This window comes from Cinclus cinclus, chromosome 3 (assembly GCF_963662255.1).
Source record: "Cinclus cinclus chromosome 3, bCinCin1.1, whole genome shotgun sequence".
NCBI classification, from domain to species: Eukaryota; Metazoa; Chordata; class Aves; order Passeriformes; family Cinclidae; genus Cinclus; species Cinclus cinclus.
In genome coordinates, this window is record NC_085048.1 from 22,910,706 (window position 1) to 22,924,562 (window position 13,857).

Below are 13,857 nucleotides of genomic sequence, written 5' to 3' on the forward strand. Positions count from 1 at the left end.
AGGGGGGATTCAGGCAAAGATATGGACAAAGTAATAACAGTTCTTTACTAGAATATATATATAACAAGACAAACAACACTAACAGCAGCTACAACACACCAAAGCAGAAACCCGGTCACAGCCTTCCCTCGGGCGCAGCTCCGCTCGCAGCCGGCAGGGGCGCGTGCCATGATTCCCCCGCGGCTGCAGGGGGCGCTGCGGTGAGAGCTGGGCCTGGTTAATGGCGGGCGCAAGCAGCGGAGAGATGGGAAAGGATTTCCCTTACTATTTGGAAAGTGATAAACAAAACAGGTACAATCCTGGAGCTCATGAGCTGGAAATGTTAGTTCATCACAGAATAGTTATCTAGTCCTGAGAAAAGGATCTCAGGGTGGAGTACGTACAGTATATCTGTCACTCCAGTATTAATGGCACAGAACACGATCATCAAAACACTGCACAGTTTTGTATGCTACTTTAAAAATTAACATCCAAACTGAAACAGGCATAGACAAGAACTGTTAGGCTTACTGAGAAAACAAGAAGTCTGCCTTGTCAGGGGAGACAATGACAGCTGATGTGGACAATCAAAGCTGATTTCGGGAGCTTCCTCCATGAAGGCAGTGTGCAAATTTGTACCTGGTCCAACCACTTCTTCCCACCTCTGCATCTGTAATGGGCAAGTAGCATTGCAGAGATGATAACTCCAGCTTTTATACAAGTGTTCAGGTCTTAAACACACAAACGGATTGACTGGGATTTACCACTTTAGAGGTAGCAGCTGTTTATCTGGGACAAAACTCACTCTTGAAAATTTAAGATTAAAAAAAATTAATATGTTAGAAATGGGCCAGGACACCAACTCCTTTTTAAAGGCCTTTATCAAAGGTGAACTCTGGGTGGGGAGCCCAAAGGATTACGCACACCACCGCTGCTCCCACTCGACTATGCTCAGCAGAACTGTGGCTTCCATCCTCACAAGAGTCCCTAGGTAGAAACTTACAGGCTCCTGGTCTAGGGGTGTCATGCCATCCAGGGGCTGTTGAAGTCATGGCAACAAATCGAAGAAAGTTCTGCTGGTGGTCTGATGTTCTTTACTGTTCTGCCGGCTCGGGAATGTTATTTTCAATCTTTAGTTTCACATTGGCTCGTTGTCTTTGGGGTTTTTTGATGCTGGATGTCTCTAATTTGCATGTAGCATTGGGTGCACAGACTCTTGGGAGCAGTAGAGGTGATACCCGAAGGAAGGGGGTACAGGTACAGAGTAAGTGAAGGGAAGGAATACAAATACAGCATCAGAAGAATACGCCTTAACTTATCAAGGGCTATTAACAATGACAACAAAAGGTAAGGTTTAGAATTTTAACATTTAACATTCAATAGCAAACTAGAACTTTAAAGGAAAGTTTTAGAATTTTAACACTTAACATTCAATAGCAAATTAACACTTCAGTTAAGAGCTTATTAACCCTTGATATTCAAAACTGACACCTTAATCAAGAGTTCATTACTTCGGGGTTTTATTCTTTACAAATACAAAAGGTTAAAGCTGCTGTTTGCACAAACTGGAAATAGGCTCATAAATCCACCCAACCAGATAAACAAAGACTACCGAATAATCAGTATACATGATCAGACTTTACTTAATAATCAGAAACCTCCTTATTTGTTCTAGCAATCTTTCATATGGTTAATGTCAAGTCCCAGGGAGTAGCCCACCATCTTTACTCTATATTGAGAACTTGTCTCTGTGATACAGCCTTACGAACACCATCTGAAAGTTAACATCCAATTTGTATCAGTAAATTAAGGGCTGGCTGAGAAGGAATCTTTTGAATTACCAAAGCAGCACTTGAGAGTACACATCTTTTTTTATTTATTTATTTTTCTTAAATCTGGAAAATTATTGCATTGATGGATTTTTTTGCCCGAAAAAACTGGCCTTTTGGATGGCTGGAAAACATTTAGGTGTTTATAGGGCTCTTACGTTTTTGGAACTCTTATTACTTTTAGATTAGGAGGTCAACTGAAATGTAACTTTCACAGTTCATTCCTTTTTCCATATAATTAACCTGTAAAACTTTCTTCCTAGTGCAGCATTCAACTACCTGTATGTCCTAGCAAGAACTGACTGTAGAGAAATCATGTCAATCTATTTGTTAATGCTATATTCCTAGCTTTATAGGCACTATGGCATTGCATACCATCAAGCCAAATAACAAGCCTATTTAGAGGGCCTTTACATTATGTTTACTTAATGTAAATAAGCCCCATTCATTGTCATCTTCACAAGTTCATTGTGGCATGAATGCTAAAACACCCCGATGTATTCAAACTGGTGAAATAACAGCTGTAAAAATAAAGTGCTGCATTCTCTAAGTATTAGGGGATGATAAATGCTGAGGAGTAACTGACAGCAAGACAATTCTGGCACAAGAACAGACAACTATGAACTACCAGTGGAATTCTGAAGTTTAGTCACCATCTGAGAATTAAGTTCTTGTAAATCCTAAAGTAACTCTGAGGTCAAAACTCCAACTGTTTAAGACAAAACTGTAAATCTGTGGGACAGTTTCCATGTTCTGTGTATTCATTTCTGTGATAAAAAAGGTGGGGAACCGAAACTGAAGCAGTGTGCTTCAGTGGGTTCCTCTGTGAGCAACCAGTGCTTTTGGAGCCCAGAGCACTCTTGCTTAAAAGAAAACTAGCTGATGAAGAAGGTGAAGGAGGGGCCTTTGTATGAAAATCTGAGGGAAGCCTTATCGGGTCTCGAAGAGGATCCAGGGCCAAAGACGCTGGGGGGGGGGGGGGGGGGGGGGGGCGAGGGCACAGGGTTAAATATAGGACAAAGGGAGATGGATCTGAGATCCAAGGGCCAATGGGAGTGGGTGAAAGTGGTGCAGAGGAGAGACAACCAACTGGGAGAACCAGTGGATGACAGGGGTGGAGCACTGCGGCAAACCAGGACCAATGGGGATCAGGAGAGGGAAGAACATTCTAGGGAAAGTACATATATAGTAAACAGGGGCTAAACCGGTGTGAACAGGGGTGATATCAACTGTATTAACCAATAAGACTTAAGGGGTTAACATGAGCCTGCAAAGGCCTATGGGAGTGAAGCACTTCTCACCCCAACCATACAACACAGAGGTTTCTCCTTGCCTGCTACTTGCCCTTCAAGAGCTGAAGTGTTCTAGTCCTAGTGACAAGTTTCTGGGCCTCCTCACCAAACCTCGTGTTCTCATGAGTAGTCCTAGTCTGCTCTGATAATTACATGTTCTTGCAATAACTACTTTTCATTGTCTCTACTGGTATAGGATCAAAACATACAGGTATGGTATATTTACACATTTCAGCATATTTGCCTTTAGCATCTATAAAACCTGCTACTGCCTTTCAGCTAAAGGCTCAAATACAGCCTGTGGTTTGTTTTCTTTTACTGAGCATTTTCAATGTACATTTAAATCTCCCCTACATCCACTTCTGGACTTGCCTTCAGATCAATATTCATAGACACTGCATTAGACAAGACACCTTTTTCCTTGAGGCACTACTGAGAACCTTGGTAAAAATATTTTATTATTGCCTAGCAAAGAAATGTGTAACATACTGACAGAAATAAAAGAATAGGTAGATAAAAACCAAACATATACATATGTAGATTGACTGGTTACTTTATACATATAGTGAATACATAAGCGAAAGGAAGTCTGTCACACATTCAAAAGAGGAAGCACCCAATAACTTATGCTCAAAACTTGACACAGATCTAGTGCCATACCAGTGCCCTGGAAATGAAACAAACTGTATAAATGCCAAAATATTACGTTACTAGATTAACATATCTGAAAAGTATTAGTTTAGCCATCTGCTCAATAGACTCAGAAAAGTCAAGATCTGAGTCTCTCCATGAAAGTAAGAATGGGCATAATGGGCCACACCAAAACCTTTTTAGGCCAGCACTGTCACTCTAGAGGAAAATGACTGAAAAATAATAATAAAAAAGGAACAAAAGACAAGAAGAACCTGAAGTGTTCCCTGTACCTTCTCAGAGTCCAGTAATATACAATTCAGGGCTTTACTGAGGGAAAGGTGGTTTTGTACATTTTTGATAGTCTTAAAATGTTTTTATTAATTTGCTGGATTTGCTTCAGAAACCATGTGGTTTGCCAGCACTCTGAACACTTCCACAGCCTCATGAGGCACAATGTGGAAATGTGTCTTCTGAGAAGACCCCATCTGGTAGTCTCTTTTGGTGCTCACTAGCAGCTGTTGGGAACGCACCGCTCCATGTTCACCTTGTGCACACACTTGTGATTTTAAGGACCTCTAGTACATTCCCCTTGCACAGTTTCTTTTCCAAGCTGACAAGTCCATGTCTGAAAAGCTATTTCTCATATGGAAATCACTTAGTATCCTTGTGTTGCATCTCTGTTGTTTCTCCATGCCAGTTATATTATTTTTCAGATGATGAAATTGGCATTTCATATTGAAGATTTCAGAACAGCCCCAATTTGTACAACAATATAGGAACTCCTGAACTCTGTGAGTTGCATAATATAGCTGTGCAGCATCATTTTCCTCTATGTGCTCCTTCCTTCTCACAATAAATCTCTTTACACTCACTAATTCCCTTATTTTATTATACATTTTATCATTTTTCCCTGGAGAAATCATGAGTGTTTCTCTAACTTCCCTCTGTTATCACATTTGCTACACTCCAGCCTTTGAACACCAAAGCCAGCTCCTGTTAGGACTCCAAAACTAAAATTAATAGCACAGTTGCTCTCAAGCAGCTTTACATGCTTTGATAAGTACTGTCTCACAGAGCTCTTTGCTAACCCCTATTTCACTGCCTTTTTCTGTTTCTTGTTTTCTCACTTCAGACACTGCAGTTTGGGCCACTGGAGAGTTGAGAGACCAGCAGTTTTCTGATGCTGGACTTTCCAAAAAAGTAAAATTCTTCAGGAATGCCTCTTTAGGACTCCTTACGGCGAACGGTGACACAGAAAAATCACTCAGTGTTTGTTTTTTTCAAAACGTCATGACATCCAGGCCTGTATCAGCAATAGCGTGGCCAGCAGGACCAGAACCGGTGATTGCCCCCTGTACTCAGCACTGCTGAGGCCACACCTCGAAGGCTGTGTCCAGTTCTGGGCCCCTCAATTCAGAAAGGACGTTGAGAAGCTGGAGCGGGTACACAGAAGGGCAGTGGAGCTGGGGAAGGGTCTGGAGCACAAATCCTGTGAGGAGCAGCTGAGGGAGCTGGGGGTGTTTAGCATGCAGGAGGCTCAGGAGGGACCTTACTGCTCTCTACAACTGCCTAGAAGGAGGATGCAGCCACCTACGGGTCGGTCTCTTGTCCCAGGAACTAGTGACAGGATGGAAGGACGTAGTTTTAAACTGTGCCAGGGGCAGTTAAGGCTGGATATTAGGAGGAACTTTTTAGCGAGAAGGATGATTAGATACTGGAATGGGCTGCCCAGGGAAGTGACTTCACAGTCACTGTCCCTGAAGATGTTTACAGAAAGACTGGATGTAGTGCCATGGTCTAGTTCACAAAGTGGTATTGGATCATAGGTTGGATTCGATGATCTCAGAAGCCTTTTCCAACCTAATTAATTCTGTGACGCTGTTTCCAGTAGCATTCGGCTGTGCCAAGCCTTCCCCGGTGCGGGAAAGGGCCGGAGCTGGGCCGAGCACACGGCATTTCCGACCAGGGCCGCGGGACGCCACAGCCGCTCCGCTCCCCGCGGCCGCGGGGCCCCTCCAGGGCCGAGCCCGGCCCTGGCGCGCAGGCGCGGAGGGGCCATGCGCAGCGCCGGGTTCGAACCGTGGCGGGCGCTGCGAGCTCCCGGGCTGTGCCGCCAATGGAGCCCGTCCTGAAAGGTACCGGCTCGGCCGCCCTGAGGTGGCTTCTCCCGGCGCGGCCGAGAGGAGCCGCCGGGCTGGCGCGGGTTCCGCGCTGCCCTCCTCCCCTCCCCGTCTCCTCGCGGCCCTTATCCCGGCGCTTCCCGGCAGGGCGGGTGACGGACCGCTGTGCGGGCCCGGCCCGCGGTCGCGGGGTGGTCAGGACTCCCCCGCGGCCTGCTCTGACTGGCGGCGAGGCCTGGTGGGCCCCGGGTGGAAGCGCGCTGTGCCCGGTGCGCGGCCGCCGGGGCGGGCAGGGCCGGACGCCTCCCTCCGCTCGTGTGCCGCTGTACGGTGCCTCCCGGTGGGGCACTGCCCGGAGACCCCTCGGTTCTTCCTACCCCGGTCACTCGTGGCTGTCTTCTGCATCTCAAAATTTCTGCCTCGCCAAGTTGCCCTCCTATGGCCATTTTCCTCTGCCATCACCGCCTTCTCGGAGAACTTCTAAGGGCGGCGTTTACAAGCAAAAATCGATCTCTGCTCAGAGCAAAAAAAACTAAACTCTGCTTTAGTTTAAAAAAGCGTCAAGCGTTTCCTCATTTTCTTTTCCATCTACTGCAATGCAGAAAGCCTTGCCTTTTGCTATAATGTATTTGAGTAGCTGAAATTAACTAATTGTAAAATACACCTTTGATCCTAGTGCAGGTGCCTGGAGTTTTGGAAGTAGCATACTTTGAAGTAACTAGTAAGACCTCTACTGAAATGTTCCGACCTTTTTCTAGGAGAATTTTAGCTATGAAGGTTCTAAAATATTTGATGTAAGAGGAAGCTACTATCTTTTCAAGTGCAAGTGCATTGTTTTTCATAATTGAACTATCAAGGAAAAAAGCAACTCTGGCAGAATTTGCCACAGTCTAGTAGTAGAATGAGCACACTTAAAAGTCCATTGGAGTAGACTTGTCTTAAATTCCCGTTTATATCTGAGGTTGCAGTACTGATAGTAAGATTTCCCCCAGTGCTTTGCATTAGGAAATACTTTGTTTCACATTTCTCTTATATGTCAAAAATATTTCTAGTGGTTGTAAAAATACTGTTATCTTTACAAAAATACTTCTATTGTTGTGAGTAATTGGAGCATTATTCTGGTTTTTATTTAGAAAGAAGATAGATGAGATTACATAATAAATAATCAGATAAGATAATTAAGCAATATTTGCTAAGGATGACCCTTTTAAAATGAAACTCACCATTTTATTCATGAGTTCTTAGAGTTGTCTGGCCTTTTCTTGAAGTTGATTTTGGTGAACTGCCATTTCTCCAGTTTTAGGAATTTTCCTGATTTTTCATTCAAAATGGGAAAATGTCATGTCCAGTGGGACTGTAGGTCACTTTAGTTCCTGTCCTATGTAAAATTAATGAAGAGATTGTTATGAGTTTTATTTGTTTATCCCTCCTTGTCAGTACTTCTCTCTTTGGATGGTTGGTTGTTTGAATATATTCTCAACCAAAGCTGACTTGATTCCTTGAAGAGTTTATTAATCTGCTTAATGAAGCAAGATATAAAATTTTATTAGCTTCTGTTATATGTACTTGATTTTGGGTGTTTCAGTATAAATAAAGTGAAAATTGAAGTCAGCTGGTAAATGTTGAGTAGTATTTCTGCAAAATTTTCTGTGAGTTTGGGCAAGGAATAATTCTATTGTGATGATGTCATTTTGTTCTGTAAGTTGTGTTATATCAACTGGTTTTGAATTTTTTAATTAATCTGAAGATTAAAAGTGATTAAATAATGGTAAGGGTGAGCAGTCATGAAAAGGTAATGTATTGCTTGTTAAGATGGTACTGTGTTTTAAATAGATTAAGTGAAAAGTTAACTAGTGTCAGACTTTAAAGTTATTTCCATTTCAATTAATTTAGGGGAAATAAATACGCTAAAAAAAATCTGCTGATAAAATCTGATACTCAGTTTACTAGAAGCTGTATTTGCAACCAAATGAAATAAGTATAAAAGAAACTTTTATTGGAAAGGCAGGCTAGCCAGTTTTACCATGGAATGTACTTCATTAATTGTTGTTTTCTCTCTTCTGATCCAGGTATTTCTGCCTTTGTAGAAGTTTGGTCATCTAACAGAACAGAAGATTACTCAAAAACCTTCGAACAGCAGCTTCTTGATATGGGAGCAAAAGTAAGGAGACTGTTTTGAAATAAATGAAATAGGAAAGATCTTTATTATAAATTAGCTTGTTTGTTCTGCTTGTCACATATATTTCTTTTTAGTATGAGTTTCTAAAGGGCAGGAAGGAAGGAAATCAGAGACCTGAGAACAGACCAATGTGCTGTAAGATTCTTGCTGCTGACAGATGGGATATGCATTTAAAGCCTTTCTACATCTACAGACCTCTTTGCATATTAATGATAGCATGCTCTTCTTGGGAGGTATTGGGCTTTTTTACTTGTAAACCAATACACGTTTTCAAGACTTAGATTTGCTTTGCCCACAGTCTGTGGCAAGCACAACCTGTAATGGTTTACAAGTATGTACCTTATATTGTTTTGTTTTTGTCAACTTGTAAGCAGCTGCTCTGTTAGTACAATGTTTTCTAACCCAAGTACCATGATATTTTATTCTTCCATTCATTCTCACAAATTTGGATCCATTGCAGAATGATCTAGTAAAAATACATCTTAAGATTTTCAGTATGTCTCAATGATTTTTTTCCATACCAGATATAGTTAACTTGTAGGTGCAAAAGATGTTTAATTGCCAGCTGTAACATTTCAACCAGAGACAGAAGTCAAACTGGCATCTTCCCCTCTTGCATATTATTGCTGGTTGATGGATATTTTTACAGTCCACATTATGCTCTAAAAAATACTGGTGTGGACTCCCAGTGCTCTTTAAAATGAGTGTGTGTAGATGTCTCTTACTGTAGTTTAGGAAATGTTGCTGCTCTCCCTCCCCAAATCCCCTCTTTCTGTATGAAGTAAGGTGAGGGAGTGTGACAGAATTGTTTGGATAACTGGTTTTGTTATTAAAGCAAACACAACTCTCAATAAATAACTTGAGTAAAAAGAGCAATAAATATTTCTATGCTGTACTATCAGTCCTGTGTAATTCTGTTCTGATGATGTAAGACTTTTTTCTCACAGAAAATATGGCAGGAGCATAAGGCTTCAAAATTCTTCAAAATGGTCAAAATAACCAAATATAGTGCAGGCAGATGATACAGGTGAGCCTGTTTAGCCTATCCCTTTGACTAAATAGGGATGGTCATACCCCTTCCATATTCTAGACACTTCCCTTTTATTGGCTGAGCACATGGTACTAAGCTGACTTGGTTCATTGCATCAGGAAATTAAATTCTAAATTAGTTTTTTGCTAGACTGTTGATTGACATATCTCAAAGTAAGTTCAGCTGAGCAGCAGAAGAAGCACAGGGTAAGGGGAGGAGGTGGGAAAGGTGAGAGGGAGGTGTAAGGTGGTGCTTCTCCATAATTTGGAGGCAAAGCTACATCAAGCATCTGTAGGACATAGGCTGTGAGCCAAATACTGGCAAAAGTGATTAAGCAATTGCATCTGGAGTAATAATTTATTCTATAAGAGACTAATGGATCAATGGGGTTTTGTCTTCTAAGAAGTCCTAGTCAGCTTGCCACCAGCAATGTTTCGAAAAGCTATACGGCTTTCTATAAAGCTAAATACAGACCCAGAATGCTGCAAGCAAAGTATAATGATGCAACTGAGGGCACAACAGAAAGCTACGGAGCAATTTCCATTTGGCTGGGGAGATGCTGTGGTAAAAAATTAGTTCTATTGATGTCACCAAGCCAACAATCACAACTGATCAAGCAGTTCTGTGTAGGGTGCCTAGTCTCCACAAAGGAAACCTTGTTTGTGAAAAAAGGAGCTATCTAGAACTGAAAAAATTGTTTGCCAATGGAGGCTGAGAACTGAAAATTTGATCATCTGTGCTGGCTTCAGTTTTCTGTATTTCTCATTTTTAAAGCATTCCATATAATTTTTGTTTGTAGTACCTTCAGCCTTTCCCACAAAACTAAAAGGGATTTTTATTGACAAAAATTAGTTTAAAAGGTGAGGTTAAAGAGTTCTCCGCTTTAAGCCTGAGCTCTTTTGCCTAAAAGATGTTTTGTTACTTCTTTGGGTGGTGGCATCTGCTTTCTGTCCTGGCCGTTGCATAAGAAATGATGTTGCACTATATAAGTAAAAATGTTGCAAAATTAGTGATACATCTGGAGTAGAGAGCTGAAAACAGTAACCTAGAGAAGATTAAAAACAAAGGGCTATTCCATCCCTTTAGCCTGCATTAGCTTGACTAATGAGACGAGTTTTCCGTTGCTTGAGGTTTCTTGGAAGTTGGGAAAGATCAAAAGGGTCCTTGACGTAATTTTTAGAATAAATTTTTATGCTAATGATTTATACACTAAAAATGGACTACACTAGCTGGTTTCATTAGTATTTTCCAATTATCAGACTTAAATATGAACTTTCTATGTATTTCTGCAGGTTTCAAAATCTTTGAACAAGCATGTGACCCATGTGGTCTTCAAAGATGGACGTTTGACTACATGGAAGAAAGCACAGGAGATGGGTGTAAAAATAGTTTCTGTACTCTGGGTGGAAAAGTGAGTACTCGTGGTTATAATTAATGTGGCCTATTTTAGAGATAATATGTTCTGGTAATTTTTAATTGAAAAACTTAAATACAGAAACCATTAATGTACTTAAAATAGGGATAAATCTGTGAGTAAATAACTTCTCTATGACATTATTCCTATTATAAAGCATGTGACTTGCACAAAAAGGTAAAATATTAACTCATCAAAAATTAATCTAGTGAAGTAGTTTCATAGTGTATTTGTTAATAGTGTTATACTCCTGTGCTCTCAGATGACATGTGTAGACAGTGTACTTATATTGAATATAGTTCTTCCATTTTTGTATATAAAAGTGCATTTCATCAAGGGCATTGTACCGTTTCTGTACTTAAATCCTGTAAACAGAATATATCCTAGCAAGAAGGAAAAAAATCCATAGGTATTCTGGTTTTTATGATATTTGGCAAGTTCAGAACAAAACTGCATGAAGATTCTCTTCTACCATATGGAAAAAGTTAAATTTAAATAAAAGAAAAAATTAAAGAAAAATTTCATCTCTACAACCAGTACTTTAGAATTTGCTAGTCCATAGCTGCTTCTCTGAATTTGCAAAGTGTTTGAGGCCTAACTAAGATTTCAGATGAAGGGATGGATAGTTTCAGTTTATGGATATGCATGTGTTAAACACTCCAATTGATAAATCAATTTGATGATGAAAATTAGAATATAAATTAAGTAAAGAGGGCCTTACCTGTACCAATTGTCGTATGGAGAGGTAGTGGTGTAAGTGCAAACATTTTGGGCTTGTTTTTTTTAAAAAAAGTGGGGCACAACAATGGAGGACAAATCTGAGGCCTACAGGCACCTAAATGTAGGCCAGTACAACCTGGAAACTTGTGATGCAACTCATTAGCCAAAAAAGAAATTCATGCAGATCTGCAGAAGCAAGGGTTTTTGGGGTTTTTTTAAAGTATGTCAGATATAGAAGCTACAGCCACACAACCCAGCCAGCTTTAACACCAAAGAAGAAATACCTTAAGTTCTCTAAAATGAGGGCAATGCAGAATTTTATTTATGTGAATATATCTTTCAAGGACCTGGTGCCAGTTGACAGTGATGATGATTTCAGTACTGTTGCAAAATTAAATATGCTCTTCATGTGCCTAAGTGTATAAATACAGAATTTGAAATCTTTAGTTACATGAACTATGAACTATTGAGGATTTGGATGTGCTGTAGCAAAAAGGATCTCAGAAAAGTCCAGGTGAGTACCATCAGCAATGGAAGAATGAGAGTGCCTTACAGGGGAGAGTCTGGGAATTGTTGTACAGAAATACTCTTTTCTGTTGTAGCAATTCCACCAAAAGAGTCTCCTCTGCACTGCTGGAAGGCATTGAGTGGATGAACACTGTAGAAAGCTGAGGCATAGAGACAACTGGACTTGTAGGGGACAGCATGGAGCTTTGAAATCCTGGTGTAAAAGCCTCAAGAGACTTTAACTTTTGTTAGATAACAGCAACAAAGGAAAAGACAGGAGAAAGTATCTAGAGGGAAAACTTGAGCTGTTTGGTAGGAAAGAGAAGGTTAGCATATTCCCAGTATTTTTTAAGTTTTCCTATTATCATTTTCTGACCAAAGCAAGGTCTTGGTACATGCCTCAGAAGATGAAGTTGGTTGGATCTGGGAGAATCATCTAAAATAGATGTATTTTATTGCAGAAGAGGCCCCACGCTGTGAATTATGATTGAACTTCTCTGTAATCTTTTTTTTTCCTGCCCTTTAGTTTAAAGCAAATGCTGAAAGGTACAGAACATACAGCTTACATTGGTGTATACTGTAAGCAGAATTCATGAGAAGTCATATCTTTGGGCAAAGCTTGTATAAGAGATAGTTATGAATATTCTAACTGGTCATGGGTTATTCAAATGAGGCACAGGCAGTAGAAAATTAAAATTAGTCTGTGCTAGTATACATACTAATTTTTGGTTTATGTAATGAGGAAACCAGAGTGCCTGACTACATTACATGTCTAGTACATCCATATCTCAGACACTGGGAGGCAGAAGACAGTATATTGAGCCCTGGAACAATGTGAATAGGAAGGACTGAATAAGATGTACCCATATAATTGTGGTCTTGTGTGAATGGAAACTTAGTTTGACCCTGATAACTGTGTAAGCAAATAATGCAAAGTTCCTATGAATTGAAGTTTTAGCAGTGCTAAAGAAGATTGCTTGATTAACCAGCTGCTTCATTCAGTAGCAAGTGGAACATTCCCAAAATGGTCACAAAAGCTGAGAAGTGTTATCTCAGCAAGGTAATAGTACACGTCAATTTTCTGGTATAGACTGGGGGTTGGTGACTCCTGTAAGAGTGCAGTACAAAACCAAGTATGTTAGTTATTGCTTGGTCTTAACTTGTTTGTGGATTGCTGTCCAAACTATGTCAGAGAACCTTTCCGTAAGTATGTCTACAGTACAAGTGTTCATACTGGAACACCAAACACAAGAAATTCTATTAAATGCTTACATTTAAAAAGAAGTCTACTTAAAATGGAAGAAGTTCTGTTAAGAAGCTAAGACTGAAGGGAGTAAAATTCTTGCTGGTGTCAAGAAGACTGTTTAAAACAGTCCTCTTTACCATATCTGAAAGATGATCATTGCATTTTGGTACCTAGAGTAGATATTTTCATAACATTGTTACCTTAGCAGTAGTCAAAAATCAAATTAAATAGAGCATAAAACCTCATCTAGTGGAATGACAGCATTTTATCATGGTTATATTTGGAATGTTGCCAGAGGATGGCAGTGAGCTTGACTGAAGTTATAAATTAGTTTTCTTACAAGATGTAATTGAAGAGATATGAATGCTTCAGTCTGGAAAAGGAGTGCAGGAGGGAGTCTACTGTGAGCACAAAGGTTTGTGTAGAGAGGCTGAATGGGAAATGAATGTCTCTTTTGCTTTCTAATAGAAAAATTGGAAAGCATTACATCAGTTCACCTGAGCAGATTCAGAGAAAAAAGTAAATGATGGGTTTTAATAACACAGGGTTAGGCTGTAGAACTTGTTACAGAACCTAGTGAGTAAAGATCTACATAGGTTTAAAAAATTGCTGAAGCAATTAAACACTTCCTTTTATCAAAACCCAAATATAGTTGCATCTAACCATCTGACAACCAGAAATCTGTGGAACACAGTAAACTGGGAATGTTTGGCTTTGGTTTTATGTTCTTAGATGCAATTGGGATGATATTGGAGGGTGCTGCAGGATGCTGTTGTATATGATATTTAACATATATTTAGCAGGATGCTACTTTCTGATGCTTGAGCTCTGAAAATACCAGGAAGTAAGTAATATACAATTAGTCCAGCATTTCCTGATTCTTCAGCTTTCTGGAAAATACTCTCACA